This window comes from Pelobates fuscus, chromosome 11, assembly GCF_036172605.1.
Source record: "Pelobates fuscus isolate aPelFus1 chromosome 11, aPelFus1.pri, whole genome shotgun sequence".
In the NCBI taxonomy this organism is placed as follows: domain Eukaryota; kingdom Metazoa; phylum Chordata; class Amphibia; order Anura; family Pelobatidae; genus Pelobates; species Pelobates fuscus.
The window spans coordinates 81,913,881-81,935,639 of record NC_086327.1 but is presented as its reverse complement, the minus strand read 5'-3'; the positions used below and the strand labels follow the sequence as shown (position 1 = coordinate 81,935,639).

The window sequence follows — 21,759 nt, the reverse complement described above, 5'->3', positions numbered from 1 at the left end:
TCAGCCCTCAGCATTAACAGTGCTGCCGGACCGGCGAGGCTGCAGCGGGCAATGCGGCGGCCCCCTGACTCCTCTCAGGTGGGTGGGGGGGATGGAAGTGGGGGGGGGTGAAGAGAGAGAGAGAGACAGACAGGGGGTGGGGGTGAAGAGAGAGACAGACGGGGGGGGGGGTGAAGAGAGAGACAGACGGGGGGGTGAAGAGAGAAACAGACGGGGGGTGAAGAGAGAGACAGACGGGGGGGGTGAAGAGAGAGACAGACGGGGGGGGGTGAAGAGAGAGACAGACGGGGGGTGAAGAGAGAGACAGACGGGGGGGTGAAGAGAGAGACAGAGGGGGGGTGAAGAGAGAGACAGAGGATGGGGGGTGAAGAGAGAGACAGAGGAGGGGGGATGAAGAGAGAGACAGAGGAGGGGGGGTGAAGAGAGAGAGACAGAGGAGGGGGGTGAAGAGAGAGACAGGAGGGGGGGTGAAGAGAGAGACAGAGGGGGGGTGAAGAGAGAGACAGAGGGGGGGTGAAGAGAGAGAGAGAGAGAGGGGGGTGAAGAGAGAGAGAGAGACAGGGGGGGTGAATAGAGAGAGAGAGAGAGAGACAGAGGGGGGTGAATAGAGAGAGAGACAGAGGGGGGTGAATAGAGAGAGAGAGACAGAGGGGGGTGAATATATAGAGAGAGAGACAGAGGGGGGGTGAATAGAGAGAGAGACGGGGGGGTGAATAGAGAGAGACAGAGGGGGAGGGAGAGTGCCACAGGGAAAGGAGGGATAAAGAGACAGAGGGGGGAGAGTGAGACACAAGGGGAGAAAGAGGGGCGAATAGAGAGAGACAGAGGGGGAGGGAGAGTGCCACAGGGAAAGGGGGGAGAAAGAGACAGAGGGGGGAGAGTGAGACACAAGGGGAGAAAGAGGGGTGAATAGAGAGAGACAGAGGGGGAGGGAGAGTGCCACAGGGAAAGGAGGGAGAAAGAGACAGAGGGGGGTGAATATAGAGAGAGAGAGACAGAGGGGGGGTGAATAGAGAGAGAGACGGGGGGGTGAATAGAGAGCGACAGAGGGGGAGGGAGAGTGCCACAGGGAAAGGAGGGAGAAAGAGACAGAGGGGGGAGAGTGAGACACAAGGGGAGAAAGAGGGGTGAATAGAGAGAGACAGAGGGGGAGGGAGAGTGCCACAGGGAAAGGAGGGAGAAAGAGACAGAGGGGGGAGAGTGAGACACAAGGGGAGAAAGAGGGGTGAATAGAGAGAGACAGAGGGGGAGGGAGAGTGCCACAGGGAAAGGGGGGAGAAAGAGACAGAGGGGGGGAGAGTGAGACACAAGGGGAGAAAGAGGGGTGAATAGAGAGAGACAGAGGGGGAGGGAGAGTGCCACAGGGAAAGGAGGGAGAAAGAGACAGAGGGGGGAGAGTGAGACACAAGGGGAGAAAGAGGGGTGAATAGAGAGAGACAGAGGGGGAGGGAGAGTGCCACAGGGAAACTCTAGCCCTGGAGCTACGGGCTAGAGTTCACTCTCACCACTGCGACCACCAGGGATTCCTGGTGGTCCAAGTTGTGAGAGTGAACTCTAGCCCCATACAAACACTGCCCACACACACCATACACATTCACACACTGCCCCCCCATACACACACACAGACCCCCATACACACACAGCCACCCATACACACATTGCCCCACACACCCTACACACTGAACCTTTCACACACATTGCACCCCTCACACATTGCACCACTGCTCCTATACCCTACTACAGCCCCATATCCCAGCAGACCCCAGGTAAGTTGTCAAACTGTACTTAAACGGTTTGACTACTTACTCTGGGAGCGGGTCCCGGCACTCCTGGCACCATACCCACTACACAGAGCAGTAGTGGTTATTGTGCATGGATTATTTCTTTAAATAATCTATAGGTGCCCCTCCTGAGATCAGGCTCTGGATCCGCCACTGATTTATATTATATATATATATATATATATATATATATATAATTATGCCTATTATATTTACACATATATTAATGTACATTTATATATGCATAATACACTAAGAAATGTCATTGATATGTAATAAGCAGATATTGGCCCAGTCTTGTTGCTAGGTGCATAATCCAGCACAATAACATATTTAAAGTGAAGAGTGCACCCACAGGACCTCAAAATAAACAAGATAACATATTTTTTTACAGTTGTGCCCTACATACATTCACCATTTCAGTCCCATTACCAAGCTTTCCTTAATATGTCATGGTAGTTGGACTGAAACATTGGTTATATGCAAAGGCACGTCTGCTTAAAATAAATCTGCACTCTTTTTTTTTAAGCCTATATGTGCTTTTTTCACGTTGGAGTAATCATTTTTTATTTTAAGTTCTCTTTTCTAACTCTGTATCTGCACACTATGCTGGCGCGACGCATTATGGAGCTGGTAAATAATAATTTCCAGGGCTGCTTTTAATTCCCAGTCCGGCCCTGGAAGGGGGGCAGGGGCTGAGGAAGAGGGGCAGGGGCTGAGGAAGAGGGGCAGGGGCTGAGGAAGAGGGGCAGGGGCTGATGCTCGTATGCAGGGGCTGAGTAAGAGCAGTGGGCTGAGTAAGGTGGACAGGGGCTGAGTAAGGTGGACAGGGGCTGAGGAGGGGGGACAGGGACTGAGGAAGGGGGACAGGGACTGAGGAAGGGGGACAGGGACTGAGGAAGGGGGACAGGGGCTGAGGAAGAGGGGCAGGGGCTGAGGAAGAGGGGCAGGGGCTGAGGAAGAGGGGCAGGGGCCGATGCTCGTATGCAGGGGCTGAGTAAGAGCAGTGGGCTGAGTAAGGTGGACAGGGGCTGAGGAGGGGGACAGGGGCTAAGTAAGGAGACAGTGCTGTGGAAAAGGGACAGGAGCTTAGGAGGGGGGGGGGGCATGGGTTGAGGAAGGGGCCATGGGCTGAGTAAGGTGGCAGTGCTGAGGAAGAGGGATAAGAGCTTAGGAGGAGGAGGGGGGGGAGGGGCATGGGCTGAGGAAGGGGCCATGGGCTGAGGAAAGGGACAGAGGCTGAGGAGGGGGGCAGGGGCTGATGAAGGGAGCAGGGACTGAGGAGGGGGGCAGGGCCTGAGTAAGAAGACAGGGCCTGAGGAGGGAGACAGGGCCTGAGGAGGGAGACAGGGCCTGAGGAGGGAGACAGGGACTGAGGAGGGAGACAGGGACTGAGGAGGGAGACAGGGACTGAGGAGGGAGACAGGGACTGAGTAAGGGGACAGGGCTTGAGGAGGGGGACAGGGCCTTAAATAGGGGGACAGGGACTCGGTAAAGGGACAGGGACATATGAGGGGGACAGGGACTGAGGAGGGGGACAGGGACTGAGGAGGGAGACAGGGACTGAGGAGGGAGACAGGGACTGAGTAAGGGGACAGGGCTTGAGGAGGGGGACAGGGCTTGAGGAGGGGGACAGGGACTGGGGAAAGGGACAGGGACTGGGGAAAGGGACAGGGACTGAGGAGGGAGACAGGGACTGAGGAGGGAGGCAGGGACTGAGGAGGGGGGCAGGGACTGAGGAGGGGGGCAGGGACTGAGGAGGGGGGCAGGGACTGAGGAGGGGGGCAGGGACTGAGGAAGGGGAACAGGGCCTTAAATAGGGGGACAGGGGCTCAGGAAAGGGACAGGGCCTGAGGATGGGGACAGGGACTGAGGAGGACAGGGACTGAGGAGGAGGGAGACAGGAACTGAGGAGCTAGACAGGGACTGAGGAGGGGGGCAGGGACTGAGGAGGGGGACAGGGACTGAGGAGGGGGGAAGGAACTGAGGAGGGGGACAGGGCCTTAAATAGGGGGACAGGGACTGAGGAGGGGGGGCAGGAACTGAGGAGGGGGGACAGGGCCTTAAATACGGGGACAGGGACTGAGGAGGGGGGCAGGAACTGAGGAGGGGGGACAGGGCCTTAAATAGGGGGTCAAGGACAGGCCTGAGGAAGGGGGACAGGGACTGAGGAGGGGGACAGGGACTGGGGAAAGGGACTAAGGAGGGGGGCAGGAACTGAGGAGGGGGGGCAGGGCCTTAAATAGGGGGACAGGGACTGAGGAAAGGGATAAAAAAAAAAAACTAAAGTGCCTTCCCCACTCCCTGAGGCTTACCTTGGGCCAGGAGGGGTGGGACAGGATCTGGAACCTGCAGCCTGCAGTCAGTGGAGTAAGCCGGCCTCTCCTGATGATGTCAGGAGGAGGGGGCATGACTTCCTCTGCTCCCAGCGGTCCTGTGAGAAGAGCAGAGAAAGTCACGCCCCCTCCTACTGACATCATCAGGAGAGGCCGGACGACTCCACTGACTGCAGGGGGAGAGGTGAGTTTAGAAATCCGAGTCCACAGTCAGAGGCAGGGGATTCGGATTTGTGCTCCCCCCGCTCGGGCAGCCGCTTGTGCCAGCCCTGGGTCCTGCAGGACTAGTAATGGGAACGGCGTTCCTGCTGTGAAAAAAGTGCAGGAACGCCGTTCCCACGCGTTCCTGCAGGACTCGAGCCCTGTATATATTCTGTCATGTGAAACATAGAAACATAGAATGTGACGGCAGATAAGAACCATTCGGCCCATCTAGTCTGCCCAATATTTCACAATACTTTTAATTAGTGCCTGGCCTTATCTTAAGTCTATTATAGCCTTATGCCTATCCCACGCATGCTTAAACTCCTTTACTGTGTTAACCTCTACCACTTTAGCTGGAAGGCTATTCCATGCATCCACTACCCTCTCAGTAAAGTTATACTTCCTGAAATTATTTTTAAAGGAACAAGCCAAACTTGAGTTGACACCTTGAGCTACCCCTTGAATGCACATGAAGATTTAAAAATTATTAAAACTATTATTGAAACGGATTTATTAGGCTAAAGATGTTTTGGTGACTAGAGTGTCCCTTTGAGCTAATCATGTAGCCCATGGATCAGCGCAGCTAAGAGGAATAGGCCTTGACAGAGCCAGGAGGTAGGCATAGCAACCACAGGAAGTTAGTGACAGCTAGCATGCTGGGTGGGGTGGAGCCATACGGGGAATATTTACACCAGCCATTATATGAAGTAGCCATTTTAACTGAACCTATGCTTACCTGTCAGTTGTCCCTCCCACCCTCCCTGTATTTGGTTAGTTGATTTCCTGTTTTTTCACAGCGGCGGGGAATGGCCTGGTTAAATCGGAGGGCAGATGGAGGAGAAAGTGGTTTTAGTGTGGATTGGACAGTGTTGCACGTGGTTGGTAGGTTCGAGCTCGTCGGTGGCTCCGAACCTGGGGGTGTGGTGGTGTCTTGGTACACCCCTACAATGGATATGGTGGGTAGCGGTGTCTTGGTACACCCCTAAAAGGGATATGGTGGGTAGCGGTGTCTCGGTACACCCCTACAATTTAACCGGGTGGAAACGTGGCCATACTGGGCGGCCAGTTTCTGTATTAACATGTTATTTGGATTGTTATCTATTGTTATTATTGGGGGGTCATTGCCAGGGGAATGTTATGTACATGGGGGATGTTAACTTTAATAAGGTCTGTTGGCAAAGACCCCATTTGTTATTCCTTAATTATTTTATTTATAATTTAATAAAGCTGTGGACTAATACTTCTAACAATATAACCTGTGTCCGTGTCTTTATGGGGGTTGGGTAAGGTGAGCGCAAATGCCGGCAAATCCAACTGTGCGCCTGTCATGAGATAAGTATAGGATGTTCCAGTATAGCTGAAAGTATTTGTGCCAGTAAATAGCATACTGTCACAAATAGGAAAATGAATTATTTTAGTTTACAAAGGTTCTGTTTTTAAAGTTTACACTTCAATGCAGTTATTTATTTAAAATAAGCAGGTTTAGTATAACCCTGTGTGTATAATACATTTTTATACACTCGTTTTTGTACGTATCTGGGTTTTATTTTATCGTGTGTTTTTTTCTACAATTTTTTCTAATAAAGAATTTGATTAATATTTATTATTTATTTTTACTTTTATTTATTTGATACCATGGGATTTGAGTTATTCATCCCTCTGTGTGGGCACACCCTATGTCAGTGATTATTGGGGGGTTGAACTTTTCGTTTTCTCCCTCCATATAATCCTACCATTTGGGATTTTTCTTCAGGTTTCGTATAAGTTGAATCTATGAAGTTCTCACTATAAAGGTCAACAAGGGAGCATGCTTTTAGTCTGTTACAGCAGTAGAAGTTACTGGAACCACAAGAAACCTGGTATAGACACCAGGTATATGGCAGATTCAATACTCTCATTAAAGATAGAATATAGAGTGGAATTAGTAGGGAGCATTGAAGGTAATAACAGGGCTTTTTTAAGTTATTGTGGAAAGCCACAACAGGGGTGTTAGAAGCCCAGAGGCAATATGACACACTGTGAGAAATTGTTTTTACGTTTTTAAGTTAATTTTAACTTGGATTAAGTGACAGGGTTTTAATGGCTCATTAAATGGACACCCTAAACACCAAAACTACTTAATGAAACCGTTTTGGTGTATAGATCATGCCCCTGCAGTCTCACTGCTAAATTCTCTGCCATGTAGGTTTCATTTTTACAGCATAGTGTGTTTACTTTAGACATTTGTAATCTCCTGTTCTGTTAATTGTCTTTGTTGAAGGCTCCAGCAGGCAAATAACAGAACTGAAGATAGGATATTCTAAATTAAACACATTGTGCATTAAGGGAAGATAAAAAAAAGTCAGTGTTCTTTTTAGGAAATGTGTATTGAGACTGTGTTGCTAAGGCTGTATAACCAAAGTGAAATAACTCACACATGGCAGAGAATTGAGCAGTTAGATTGCAGGGGTATAGTCAATACCCAAACTGATACCGGAGAAACTGACGGAAGCCAAGCACAGAGAGATGGACACAGGTTTCTTCAGGAAGGAAGAGATTCTTTATTGGATCACCGATCGGGACTCAGAGGGACTAGCGTCACCAAAATACAGCAAAGTCTGAGTACTGAATACATAGAGTACATTCCTTATATAGCACTGTAGCTCCTCCCACAATTAACTACACCCACACATACCCTTAACCTATTTAATAAATAGAGTCTAAACTCATCCATCCGGTCTAACCACGTGGCTCATCTGATACAAAGGAGAGGGACGCGTAATTCCAGTTCTTACATTCCTGCACCTGGTCAGTACAGTGATAACAGTATCTTAGCTACGTGTAATTAACTAACTGATACTACAAACACATATACATACATATGCCTTGTGGCAATCTTAGCCTGCTAAACTTGTATTTTACTGGAATTACATCACATTCCCCCCTTTGATGCCTCTGATATTTCACAATTACTTGAGGCATCACTTAACCTTGGTTTGCATATACCTCAGGTTACCATGAACCAGACCAGACTTATCTTATGATGTGAATCTTTTAACACTCATCTTCCTGCATTGGTTCTCCTTGATCTAGAGCCTTATACTTATATATCGCCATTATCTGTGCAGCAGCCTTCCTCTCTGCTATACTTCCTATCAGGCTTTGCACAGACCTAACTACTAAGGGTATAAGACACGGTAGGAGTAGACACAACAGTAAAATCAGTAGGACTCCACCTACCACTGCCTTAAGCCCTCCAAACCACTCATACCAGCTACCAAACCAACTACTTGGATTGTACCCTTTCCATACCTGAGTAGGCACATGCACTAGTTTAACCATATGGCTAGTAAGCTCAGCTATTGCTTGCCCTTCGTCATCTATTTGAAGACAGCAATTGCTCAGGTTAAACTTCCCACATACACCTCCCTCTACTGCCAAAAGGTAATCCAAGGCTAATCTATTTTGGTACACTGCTGTCCTCATCCTGGTATTATGCTTCGCTAGAAGATTGAGTGCTTGTGAGGTCTCATTAGTAATAATCTCAACCACCGCCTGTAATCTTATAATACGGTTGAGCATATAAATTGGGGTTCTATAACCAAAGGTACCATCTTCTGCCCACGTGGCTGGCCCATAATAATCTATGATACGCTGGGGAGGCCATTCATTATCTTCCCAGGTGCCTATCTCTAAGGGTCCCCTTTTCTTCCTATGATTCACATCATACACTTTAACACCTAAAGTCTCACCTGTTTCAATCGGTAACAAGAAGAAGGATGGTTTGAGCATACCCAACACACATGCCCCTTCCCAGTCCTGTGGCAACTCCGAATAGGCTTTCTTACCACAGATCCAGTACAAATTTGCTGGGGCTCTCCAGGTAGATGTGATGGATAAATCAAACCACACATCCTTTAAACTGGCATATCTAGCAAACGGGTTAGATGGTTCTGAGACATTTGAAGCCGACCACCAAGTTGTATTTTTAGTATCATCATCATAAGCTTTTTGCCCTAGACAAGTTAATTCTCCTACAGAAGTATTATACATTATTCCTTTCCTTGCTATGCAAACATAACCTATGATGGAGGTCTTTAATCTCCACTCAGATTTACCTCTAACACTCAAATGATAATCGGCTTGTGTAGATATTAGTTGGTCAACTGCCTCAGAACCGGACATTACCTCCTTTGCTTCCCAAGGCCATTGGTCTCCCATGTTAGTACCTCCACACACATAGCAGTTGGTAACATTAAGACTACCGGCAATACTTTCAGCTAGGTCAATGAACAGGTTTTTAGCGTTATGGGGGATCTTATTATCTATACTCATCTCTTCATAAAAGGAATGGTATACTTGATGAGTCTGGGAGGATACCGTATCAGTCTCTATTCCTATAAACAATAATGTCCCAGGATCTAAACCCGTCCCGTATATCTGAAACCCAAATAAATTTCCATACTTATCTAGGAACTTGTCGGGGTTATTAATAAGTATATGGACTGGGTTGCATTCCATAGACTTACAATAAGGGCTAGTCGGCAACTTAGTCACTATCATGTCTTTATCTACTGTCTGTCCCCAAGTCGCCCACCCCACACAAGACCAATATGGACAAAAGTTATAGTCTTTATTTGGGCATCTAGGACTCACATATTTATTTTTACTACTGGGACAAATATATTTATCATTAGACCCATACGTCCTCTCCCATCTAAGATCCCCACATACATTCCACGGTTTTCTACCACTTGATATCGCCTTACATGCATCAAATAGCAGAACACCCGAAGAATGTACGGATTCTAACACCGTCTTATTAATTAGGGTCCCCTGAGGATCTCCATTCCTGAGAGTCAACCAAATTGTACGAGGTTGATACTCTGGACTGAAGCACTTAGGTTCTCCTACTCCTAAATGGCACACACTATAGTCTATATTTAGGTATCTACATCTTGATACCTCTCCTTTACATTCGTATTGTGAATGCCAAATTAGGGTTTGGGAAATATGGTTACCTGTTCTCATAGTCTTAATGCATACCTCACAGCTAGGAGTGTCGGTACCTCTACCTTCCTGAATATAAAAACACATATAAATAAACACAATCAAAAGCACATCTTTCGCCGTCATCCTCAGTCTTCGTCCGTGCGATGGAACCTCAGCTTCCAGGATGTGAGGGCTGCAGGGAATGGAGTTCTGCTCGTCTTCACAGGTGTCCCTTCGAGACTTTCCTGGCTTATACACTATGTGTTGGTAAGCGGACAGGCTTTATTATGGCCTTCTCACTCACACCTGTAACAATAAAATTTGTAATCCACAATAATTCCTCGTTACTCCGACTGAGTAGTGCGTTTCAACCGGATCTTGCAGGGATTCTCTGGATCTGCTGTAATTTGCCAAGAATCGACTGCTGCTGGTTTAACCCTGGAGTGATGTATCCACGGAGTTACTTCGGCTACTTTTATCGCTGTAGGGGTAGACAAAAGAACAACATAAGGACCTCTCCACTTGGGCCCTAACGGTACATTATTCCACTCTTTAATCCACACTTGGTCTCCTGGATGATAACTATGAACAGGGGGATAAATATTCACAGGTAATCTATCTTGTACCCATTTCTGTACCTCCTCCATAGTCTTACCCAACTCTACAACCTGCTGCCGGGTAATTCCTTCTCCCAACTGACTCAAGTCCCCCCTTAAGTTACCAAGTACGGGAGGTGGTCGCCCATACATGATTTCAAAAGGAGAGAGGCCCATCCTTCTGGTAGGGGTACTGCGGATTCGCAATAAAGCTATGGGTAAGAGAACGTTCCACTTAAGTTGGGTTTCCTGACACATTTTAGCCAACTGGTTCTTTATAGTTCTATTCATTCTCTCTACCTTACCAGAACTCTGGGGTCTATATGCAGTATGAAGCCTCCACTTTATACCAAGCATATGAGTCAGTTGTTGTAGGCACTGATGAACAAAAGCTGGACCATTGTCCGATCCTATAGAACAGGGTAGTCCATATCGGGGTATTATTTCTCGTAGCAGGAATCTTACAACTTCTCCTGCTTTCTCTGTACGAGTAGGACATGCTTCTACCCAGCCTGAATAGGTGCACACAATTACCAACAGGTAACGATGTCCACCCGATTTAGGCATTACTGTAAAGTCTATTTGTAGATCGGACATGGGGAGTCCCCCCATAAACTGGACTCCTGGTGGCTTTACTGGTCCTTGTCTTGCATTATTCTTAGCACACGTTACACATCTGCGTACAATGGCCTGAGTCAAGTTGGACAATCTTGGTATGTAGAAATGTTTCCTGAGAGATTCTTCAGTACTGTCTCTCCCAGAATGTGTCCCGTTGTGATAATTTTGGACAATTTCTACCGCTAGTGATGCTGGTATGACTATTCTTCCATCTTCTAGCTGATACCACTTGTTCTCCAAATACTTTCCCGGTTCAGTCTTTAACCACTCCTCTTCTTGAGCTGTATAAACTGGAGTCCATTGGGACAGTGGAGTTGGTATAAGAGCAGCTATATGCCCCACATACTCCTGTCTTCCTGATTCAGCAGCACGCTTAGCTGCACTATCTGCCATCCGATTTCCCTTGGTTACATCACCATCTCCTCTCAGATGCGCTCGACAATGTATGATACCGACTTCTTTCGGCTCCCACACTGCTTCCAATAGTTGTAGGATTTCAGCTGCGTACTTGATTTCTTTGCCTTCTGAATTCAGTAGTCCTCTTTCTTTATACAAAGCTCCGTGGGCATGAGTGGTTAAAAACGCATACTTAGAGTCCGTATAGATATTTACTCTTAAACCTTCAGCCAATTGTAACGCTCGTGTTAGTGCTATTAATTCTGCCTTTTGTGCTGATGTTCCTTTCGCCAGTGGCCGAGCTTCTATCACCTTGTCTATTGTTGTCACTGCATATCCTGCATAGCGGATCCCTTCTTTCACATAACTACTGCCGTCGGTGTAATATTGAACATCGGGGTTCTGGATGGGAAAATCACGAAGATCTGGTCTACTTGAAAATACTTCATCCATTACTTCCAAACAATCATGTTGACTTTCAGTAGGTTGCGGCAAAAGGGTAGCTGGATTTAAGGTGTTTACAGTCTCTAAATGCACTCTTGGGTTTTCACACAACATTGCTTGATACTTGGTCATACGGCTGTTACTAAACCAATGATTTCCTTTGTAATCCAACAACGTCTGTACTGCATGTGGGACTCGTACATAAAGTTCTTGACCCAGAGTGAGTTTATCGGCTTCAGCTACTAGCAGGGCGGCTGCAGCTACGGCTCTTAGACAAGGTGGAAGTCCGCTGGCCACTGCATCCAGTTGCTTAGACATGTAGGCAACAGGTCTTTGCCATGATCCCAAGTACTGTGTCAATACTCCCACAGCCATTCTTCTTTGCTCGTGTACATATAAGTAGAATGGTCGTGTGTGATCAGGTAGACCTAATGCTGGGGCACTCATCAAAGCCTTCTTCACATCTTCAAATGCCGTTTGCTGTTCTTGGGTCCATAAGAAGGGGTCGTGCTCTGTACCTTTGATGGCTGCGTACAGAGGTTTTGCCAGTATCGCATAGCTGGGAATCCATATCCTACAGAAGCCTGCTGCCCCCAAGAATTCTCGCACTTGTCTTCTATTCTTGGGTATTGGTATTTGGCAGACAGCTTCTTTTCTCTCTGGCCCCATAATCCTTTGACCTTCAGAGATATGGAATCCCAGATACTTGACAGTTGGCAAACACAACTGAGCCTTCTTCCTGGACACCTTGTATCCTGCCTTCCAGAGAATATGTAGTAGATCGTGCGTTGCTTGCTGACATTTTTCTTTTGTAACTGCTGCTATCAACAAGTCATCTACATATTGTAACAATACACATTCTCCTGGGATAGACTCGAAATCCAGTAGATCTTGACTTAGAGCTGAACCAAATAGGGTAGGTGAATTTTTAAACCCTTGGGGCAGTCTTGTCCAAGTCATTTGGCGTTTTGAGCCCGTTACAGCGTTCTCCCATTGGAAAGCGAAAATACATTGGCTTTCTGCGGCAATTCGGAGGCAAAAGAAGGCATCTTTGAGATCTAAGACTGTGAAGTAAGTAGCCCCGCCCGGAATTAAAGCAAGCAGGTTATATGGATTGGGTACAACTGGATGTATGCTAACAACCGCATCATTGACTGCTCTTAAGTCCTGTACAGGTCGATACTCATCTGTACCGGGCTTTTGAACAGGCAGCAATGGGGTGTTCCAGGGGGAAGTACAGAATTTTAGGATACCATACCGTATGAACTTATCCAGATAGGATTGGATGTTCTTCTTAGCCTTCTGCGGAATGTGATATTGTCTTAGGCTCACTGGATAAACCCCATGTTTCAGTTCAATTTTTATTGGTGGAATATTGCGGGCCAGTCCTGGTGGGTTGTTCTCTGCCCAAACTCCTGGTATGTTAAACAATGTCTCATCACTCCTAGGGTTTTGGCTAGTCAACACTGTATAAAGTCGCCACTCTTCTTCCTTTGGTACGGATAAAGTCATAATACCTGAAGGTCCATTAAACTTTAAGGATGTTGTTCCATTTGGTAGGAACGTAATCTGCGCTTGTAATTTTGATAGCATATCACGTCCCAGCAATTGGACTGGACATTCAGGCATATAAAGGAATTGGTGTTTTACTACGTGGCCTCCCAATGTACAGAGTCGACTTTTAAGAACCGTTTTTTCAGCACTTCTTCCAGTTGCTCCTATCACAGTAATAGTCCTTCCAGATGGAGGAGCAACTAGATTAGTCACCACTGAATGTTCAGCACCAGTGTCGATCATGAACGCACTCCTTTTCCCCCCTATTGATACATCGACCATAGGCTCCGCTCGACCAAGGGGGAAGGAGCCCGGTCGGTATCAATAGTCCTCCATGACAGTGTCAGCCAATCCTACAAAGTCCCTACCTTCTCTATCGCGGGACCTTTGCGCTGCTGGAATATACCTGTCTTCCCTAACACTTCCTCTGTTCCCATTACTCCCTCTATAACCATTACTCCCTCCGGGGCCTCCTCTACCTCTCGCTCTACCTCTAAAGTTTCCGTAGCCTGCCCTGGGTTGGTCTCTCTCGTACTGCTCTCTTTGCGGACATTCGTTCCTCCAATGCCCTTCTTCCTTGCAATACGCGCATTGATCCCTACTCAAAGGCTCCCTACTCCATCTATTATTGCCTCTATCTGGGCCCCGTTTATCTACGCCTGCGATCGCTACCGCTAGCATATCAGCCTTTTTACGCATCTTGCGCTCTTCCTCTTTCTTACTTTCTGTATCCCTGTTCATATAGACCTTATTTGCTACCTCCATTAGTTGGGTGATGGACATACCTGCAAACCCTTCTAACTTTTGTAGCTTGCGCTTAATATCTCCGTATGCTTGGCTGACAAAGGCGGAGTTAACCATTCGGGAATTGTCTGCGTCTTCCGGATTAAAGGGGGTATACAAGCGGTATGCCTCCAATAATCGGTCATAAAAGACACTGGGCGCTTCATCGCTTTTCTGGATCACCTCAACTGTCTTCGACATGTTAATGGCTTTCTTTCCTCCGGCTTTCATGCCAGCAATTATAGCGTCTCTATAGGCTCTGAGTTGAACCATATCAGCACCATTTACGTTCCAATCGGGATCGGTGTTGGGATAGTGTGTCGCGGCCCATGCTGCTGGATTGGCTTGGTTCAAAGCACGGGCTCTATCCTCTAATGCTTTAATGGCTGCTTGATTTATTCTTGTCCTTTCCTCATTGTTAAATAAAGTCATTAGTAACTGCTGGCAATCAGCCCATGTCGGATTATGCGTCAGTACTATTGAGGTGAACAGATCAGTCATAGCTTGTGGTTTCTCAGTATACGAGGAATTATGGGTCTTCCAGTTTAAAAGATCGGTTGTGGTAAATGGGACATATACGAAGACTGGGTCAGCGTGTGCCATTTGACCTGCGGCATCGATATAAGCTGACCCGGGATTCAGACGAAGAGGCATCTGATAGTGCTTTAATTGTTGGGCACCAGTCAACTGTCGGGTTTGGATGGGGCTACGTAGAGAGGCGTCAGTCATGGGTTCCGGTCGGGGAGAGATAGGGTATGGGGATGTGGGAGGTCGGTTTTGGGAAAAGGTCGTAAATAAAACACTTCGAGCCGAGCTAGATGAAGCTTGACCGGAAGTCTGAAGTGGCGCCAAATCAGGATATTCGTTTCTAATGGGGGTGGATTCTGGTTCCGGAAGGGGAGATTTAGTACGAGGGGGGGTGGATCCTGTACTGGAGGAGGAAGCGGAAGTGGATGAGGGTAATGAGGGGAGGGGTGCAGGACTTCCTGCGTTTGCGTCACTTCTTCTTAACGGAAAGTAAGGGGGCGGCAAAGGGATCTCGGACTCAGGGGGCGTGTCCAAAATGGGCCTAACACCAGTCCTAGTGGACGAGCAAGTCCTAGCTACCATGAGGCGACACTGCTCCTCGTGGCATGTCTGGAGCCATTTTGGCGAGTCATTTACGGCCTGTCTCCAACAGTCAATATAAGGAAACTGGCCGTAAAGTTCAGGCCTACCCGATACAGCCACGTGTAAGCGCTGTACCAGAGTTGGATCCAAACTGCCACGTGGCGGCCATGCCGCAACCAAAGTAGGCCACTCCCTAGTACACAAAGTGACCAAACGTACAGGAGACATCTTTACCCCAAAATCACAAACTTTGAATCCCTTTTTAAAATTCTTAACCATACATCCTAAGGGATCCGGAATCGTTGACTGCGACGCACCCATACTTAACAATGGAACGTCGTCGACAACGAATACTATACACGCGTACTATTCAACAGTCACACCCGTTTCCTCTGGCAACAGCACCACGTGGTACGGTTACCAAGTGAAACGTACACAATAACAATAAACACTCAGGGAATTCCCGTACACACACAGCTGTTACACCAGTCACTATATAATCAATATTATGCCCTTTGGCGTAACTATACAGTCACCCACGCTATAATTCTCTATATACGAATTACCCGTCTATAACACACCCCAGTAACATCGTCTTTTACAAATAGCGGTTACAGTACGGTTAGCATAGGTCAAAGCACAAGTTAAGGTCACAATACAATTATTAGTGGTTATGGTGTTAAACATGCAATGGACGACAATGATTAGTACTTATTATATAATGTCAGTAAATATACAGGGTTATGGTACCGTGCACTATAATACAGCAACACACTATTAACACTCTCGCTAGACGGCTGAGCTCGCGCTATCTAACAAGATATACACTTTACTAAAACAATCGTTAACACATTTACAATTCCCAACTAAACTATTGGCCAGTACCTTGAATGGACTACCTAAAACTATATACACCCGTTTTGGTTAGCCACACTGCCCAATCACCACATATATAGCGAGCTAGAGAACCGAATTTACACAGGCGCCTCTTAGTCGCACTATCAAAAGTCTAGTGGGTTCCAAATTTACACGCCTTCCCACTTAGCCCAGATAGGATGAGAACTAGCGAACCGAATTTACACAGGCGCCGCTTAGTCTCCCGGTCCCTCCGACCTAGCGAACGTAATATACACCCTAGAACGCTAGTCTAGACAAGACACCGGTGTCCGGCTAGGGCTATTTACACCAGGACCCCGCCTGACTAACCAAATCAAACGGTCTGACTAAAGAGCGTTCGATCGAGCGGTGCGCCTTCGCTCCTTCCCTCCGACAGAGGGGGCAGATACACAGATTCAAAACCCCTTTGGGCCTACCGCACAATCGGTATACCCCTAGTGGGTCCTGCCGTCTAAAACAGCAGTTGTCTTACCTCCTCGTTCCTGAACCTGAGTTCACACTCATCGACGGGGACACCCCAGCACTTCTCACATAGAGGCCGATGATCTCCTGGACAACAGACCAGTGGCGCCGAGACGAAGGGAGGTCCACGCAGAAGTTCAGGGGTGCAGCCGTAGAGAACGTGGGCAAAGATAGACCGTCTCACGCCTCTGCCTCTCAGCTACCGTTGAACGATGAGCTTCCCGGCCAATGCACCAAATGATACCGGAGAAACTGACGGAAGCCAAGCACAGAGAGATGGACACAGGTTTCTTCAGGAAGGAAGAGATTCTTTATTGGATCACCGATCGGGACTCAGAGGGACTAGCGTCACCAAAATACAGCAAAGTCTGAGTACTGAATACATAGAGTACATTCCTTATATAGCACTGTAGCTCCTCCCACAATTAACTACACCCACACATACCCTTAACCTATTTAATAAATAGAGTCTAAACTCATCCATCCGGTCTAACCACGTGGCTCATCTGATACAAAGGAGAGGGACGCGTAATTCCAGTTCTTACATTCCTGCACCTGGTCAGTACAGTGATAACAGTATCTTAGCTACGTGTAATTAACTAACTGATACTACAAACACATATACATACATATGCCTTGTGGCAATCTTAGCCTGCTAAACTTGTATTTTACTGGAATTACATCACAAAACCTCTTTGTTAAGTCAGAGTTGTTTTGATAATACAAATGTCCCTTTAATGTGGACAGTTTTTTAAGACAAAAATCCAGAATTAGCCCTAGACAGTGTGATGTTACCACAAGGTAAATAGTGTAATGGCAGGATTACACAATACCTCCCAAATGTCCCTATTTAGGAGAACCGTCCCTATTTTGGGCCCACATCCCTCAGTTGCTCTTTTCTATCCTAATGTCCCTCTTTTGTAGGAGGTCCCTATTGTTGGTGTGTGAGGGTAGAGCTTCACAACAATAATACTGCCATCCAAACGTTAGTGGTCTCTCCTCTCCCCCCACTGTCCCTTAGTTGTCTCTGTTCTGCTCCCTCCCCCCTGGGGACTGGCTGAAATATATATATAATGACTGGCTGAAATATATATATAAAAAAATATGTTAAAAGCTGTTGAACCACTGCTGTTAAAGTGAAATAATGTTTGTTTTTACACTCTGCTAATTAAAGCAAAGATGTTGCATTGCTCAGAAAACAGAGTTTTCAATAGCACAAGAGCAAGATTTGTTTATGTTTTCACAGCAGTCGTTAGAGTGTTATTGCATTGTTTTAAACCTAAATGGGTACTCTGGTTTAACAAAACAGGGAAATCCATTAAAGGTTTTCCAATGTAAGCTCATCTGAGCAGGGCCCTCAATAACCCTTCCTGTAGCACCTATTGTACAGTGCTGCAGAATTTGTTGGTGGTTTATACATGATAATAATAATAATAATAATAATAATAATAATAAATAGTGCAGCAGCTCTTCGAGGTCAGGGGCCCGAGCAGAGTTATCTCGAAGCAGCCATCCATACACCAACAGGGACACTGGTGACAAGGAGAACCTGGGGCCCTATGGTCTTACTTATGGGATACGGTAGATCTATGGACTGGAGGCATTTGCCTCACCAAGGCTTGGGGCCGAAGGATCAGGGTCTTTTCATATTGCACTCACTGATCATCATCAGCCGCAGCTGGATCCCCAACTGACCCCGCCAAGCATGATAACGAAGTGTGGAGACATCGGTCTTAGGGTGGAAGTGGACTTTTTATGCTGGCCTTCCTGTGGTATAGAGTGAATTGCCCTGATGAACTATCACGAGGGTCTGGGCCAAAGAAACCATTTCACCCTATATTCTCTGATATTACATTTAGAATTGGCTATATCCTTTTTTTTTTTTTTTTTCATTTAGTACTCCTTCCCAGTGGTTCTATCCTTACATTATTTTACTAAGTACCTATCATATATAGACCAAGCATGTTCCTTATTTTTTATCATTCACTTTTGTTTTCTTGTTTACTGACGTAATATGCCTGAGCAGGTTTCATATACTAAAAATGTACAGTTCGAACGCATGCCATCCTATTATCTCTGTTGAAATGCTTATACATGCTATTGTGGCATTGCATGCATATTTGTCATTTTTTTGCACAGCAAAATTTTTTTAAAATGAATTAAATAAAATAATAAATAAATAGTTTGGCAAATTTAACACTGGGATAAGACCTCCATGAATGACTCTGACTGTGTATATTTATAACATAAACTGTTACTGGAAATACCCTGGTAATGACCCTACGCACCGAATGATGCGATTTCCCCTTTTCCTCTGTACTGGCAGCTATTATTTCCTGAACCTGCGACATCAGAATGGCATGGCGAGGTAGGTGTTTTAATAGGTACTTAGAATGTAAAAGGACTGGGCACTGTACAAAAGCAATAAGCATTTAACTGCTCGTTTAAGGTCAATTAGTTCTATAAAGAGAACATTCATGAATAACGGTTTGACTACATTGAGAATGTACATCTCTCCATCACGTTTATACATAAATACGTTTTACCATATTCGTTCCCATAAAAGCCAGAAGTATCTGCCAAGGTATCACTGCTGCGGTTTAAAGAAAGCTCATTAAGAAAGACTGAAATTGAACAGTGACTGGATATGCTCTGATTTACAGATCCGTTGGCAGAAACTGCTGGCATAATCTGAGTATAGTAGAGAATTCCAGGAAGATCTGCATCTACAATTCATATTAGGTCAGCTCTGTTCACTTAGGAATTGTAGAGAAATGTCAGTATATTTGAATTGCATAAATTTTAAGCACAATTTATAGATGTTATACCTGCAGTAAATCATGTGTGTTAATATGTATTATCTGGGTTTCATGCGTTATTAGAAACAAACATTTGTTGTGTAGTATGGTGTAGAGTCATTGTGTGGTTATGTATGTATGCAATATAGGTGTCAATATTTGTTTAATACATGTATGGTTACTTTAAGGTAAACACGTGTATGTGCGCCTTAACAATAAGGCTATAGTATAGTGGATCTTTAACAAGTCAACGTAAGGAAATAATGACGTATATGGCAACCTTTGAACCAGGGGAGGACTGACCATTCGGGCACTCGGGCAATAGCGGAGGGCCAGGGCCACCTTAGCGTAGGCCAGCTGACATGCATTTCTTTTTTTTTTTCTTCTGGTTGCCGCACCGACTTGTAAAGTGCCCAGCAGCTTCACAAGTGTATCTCCAGAGGTAAGTATGATTAATAAAAATAGAAGAGTCCCCTCTGTTAAAGGACAACTGTCATCACATTTTCACTTCGCTCACTTCTCTTATTTTAAAGTTTTTTTTACATTTAATAAAACAATGTTAGTTTGGTTTTAATCATGTATATTGATTTTTTTCTGAAAATTTCACTTTTAATCTGGCTGATTCTACTTTTATCTGACCAACTGCAACTCAAACTAACTTTATTGCTGCTGCATGCACTTCATTGCAGCCGTTGGCAGTCCTGTTATTGTGTGATAACGTGAGAATCAGACCAAACATGGCTGCTCAGTCAGACAAACATGTGAAATGTTCTCAAAATAATTAATATACAGAATTTAAAAATAATCTTTAAAGAGGACACTATAGGCACCCAGACCACTTCATATCAGAGAATCTGCAATGTTTACACTGCAGGGCTAAGACTGTTTCTAGTGGCTGTCTCCCAGACAGCCACTAGAGGGGGCACTTCCTGTAGTTTCACAGAGTGTGAATCCATGAAACGCCCTCATGCTTTGCTTGTGAACATGCAGGATCAAGCAATACACCATAGTCAATGTTTTCCTATGGGGAAGCCCTAACGTGCAGTTGGTCCCCCCCCATTGCATGATGTCGATGGAGGAGAAATGTGTCCCACAATTCACATGACTCTGGAGTTGCCATCCCCAGCTGGAAGTGGTTGTATGCCATCTTTTTAAGTAACGAAGTCTTGCAATGATGGAATCACCAATCACGCTGCCAAATTTTGGAATACTAGTTTTGACACTGGCTTTGGTAAACTATCTGGCAGAATAAACAAAAGAAAACCTTCTATGGTGGGCTCTAATTTTAGGCCTGTCGCTGATAATGGCAATTGGATCACTACATCCTAATAAGGTCGCACTGAAGGGCAGGTCCACCTGTCTTTCAAATAAATATTATACTGAATGTATTTTAACAAAATAAATAAAAAGAGTTAATACAATTTCTATACTATAAAACTGTATGTTTAAGCAAATTTCATGCATAAATATAATTGTGTAAATAACCACAAATACCAGAAACATCCCCTTTTTGTGAGATCAGTTTATGCATAAGTCCTCCCGTCACAGTAGAATAGTAACAAGCTACATTTTGGTTTAAACAGACAGTCAAGTGTCAATGGTAACGCCTCTTATCATTGTTCTAATTGATTTTCAGTGTTATTTAACAATTTTAATGCTGTGCACTTTAGTCACTCCAAATGGAGTAATGTCATGTTTTTCCTTTCTTAAATATTTTTTTTATTTTAAGGACATTTTCTGATAGTACTTGGCGCTATACTATAACAGATGAAAATCGTATTGTGCTGTTACTTCCTGCATCATAGCTAGCTGGAGCACTCAGGTCATTTGTATTCCCTATGGACAGCACCACAAGGAAACCATATGTAAGCAGTGCTGGTAACACTGTGGAGACTGCTACAACGCAAAACACTTAAGTGGACTGAGCTGTAAGATTCTGTATCATTTAGATCAGCAGTAAAAAGGAAATAAACACCCTAGTGATGATTAGAATTGTACCAATACATTCCAGTAACTTCCCGCCGATGGAGAGGAGGTAGACACAGTTTGACACCCGTGATATAAAGCAGGCGTGCCCAATAGGTAGATCTCCAGAACTCTAGAATGTAAGCTCATTGAGCAGGGCCCTCCATCTCTCTCTTCCTGTACGTCCAGTTGTCTGGTTACAATTACATGTCTGTTAGTCCACCCATTGTACAGCGCTACAGAATCTAATGGCGCTATATAAATAATACAATAATAATAAAATAATAATAATTACTGTTGTAGAACTACAACTCCCATGATCCTTTGCATGCCTTTAGAATGACAAAGCATTGTGGAAGCGGTCGTTTTAAAAAACATCTGGGGATCTACCTTTTGGGCACTCACGATCTAAAAGGTTTTGTAGGTGGATAAAATGATCTTCTTGCAGCAGTGGTAGTGCTTAGTATAGTCACAATAATTAACGGATTTAAATACACAATGAGCCAGCCTTGGCATGAAAGGAAGGACAAAGACCACGGGAGGCTCTCCATTTTTTTATTACAGACAGGTAAGCTCCATCAAGTGGCTTTATTTGGACATCAAATTACATTTTTCCACAGAATATGCTTTAAGAGCTCAAATGGTCTGCCACATTTAAATGGTGTTATTTTTTAATGCTGCAACTCTTTTGATGTTACTTTATAGCAGTTAATTGAGCGATATTGTACTGCTGTCGACCACAACAAATCTAGACACAATGTACTGCGTAGGATTTGAAACATGAAAATGGAAAAACACTTGTAAGACAATCACATGCAGAATAAAATATGCTGATCTTTCCTAT

The 21,759-nt window shown here is 45.3% G+C and overlaps 1 protein-coding gene across 2 annotated transcripts in view; it reads right to left on the bottom strand.

Moving 5' to 3' along the window:
- Window positions 1–21,759, bottom strand: part of MCAM (melanoma cell adhesion molecule) — a 117,209-nt gene that overhangs the window by 54,912 nt on the left and 40,538 nt on the right. The window lies entirely within an intron of this gene.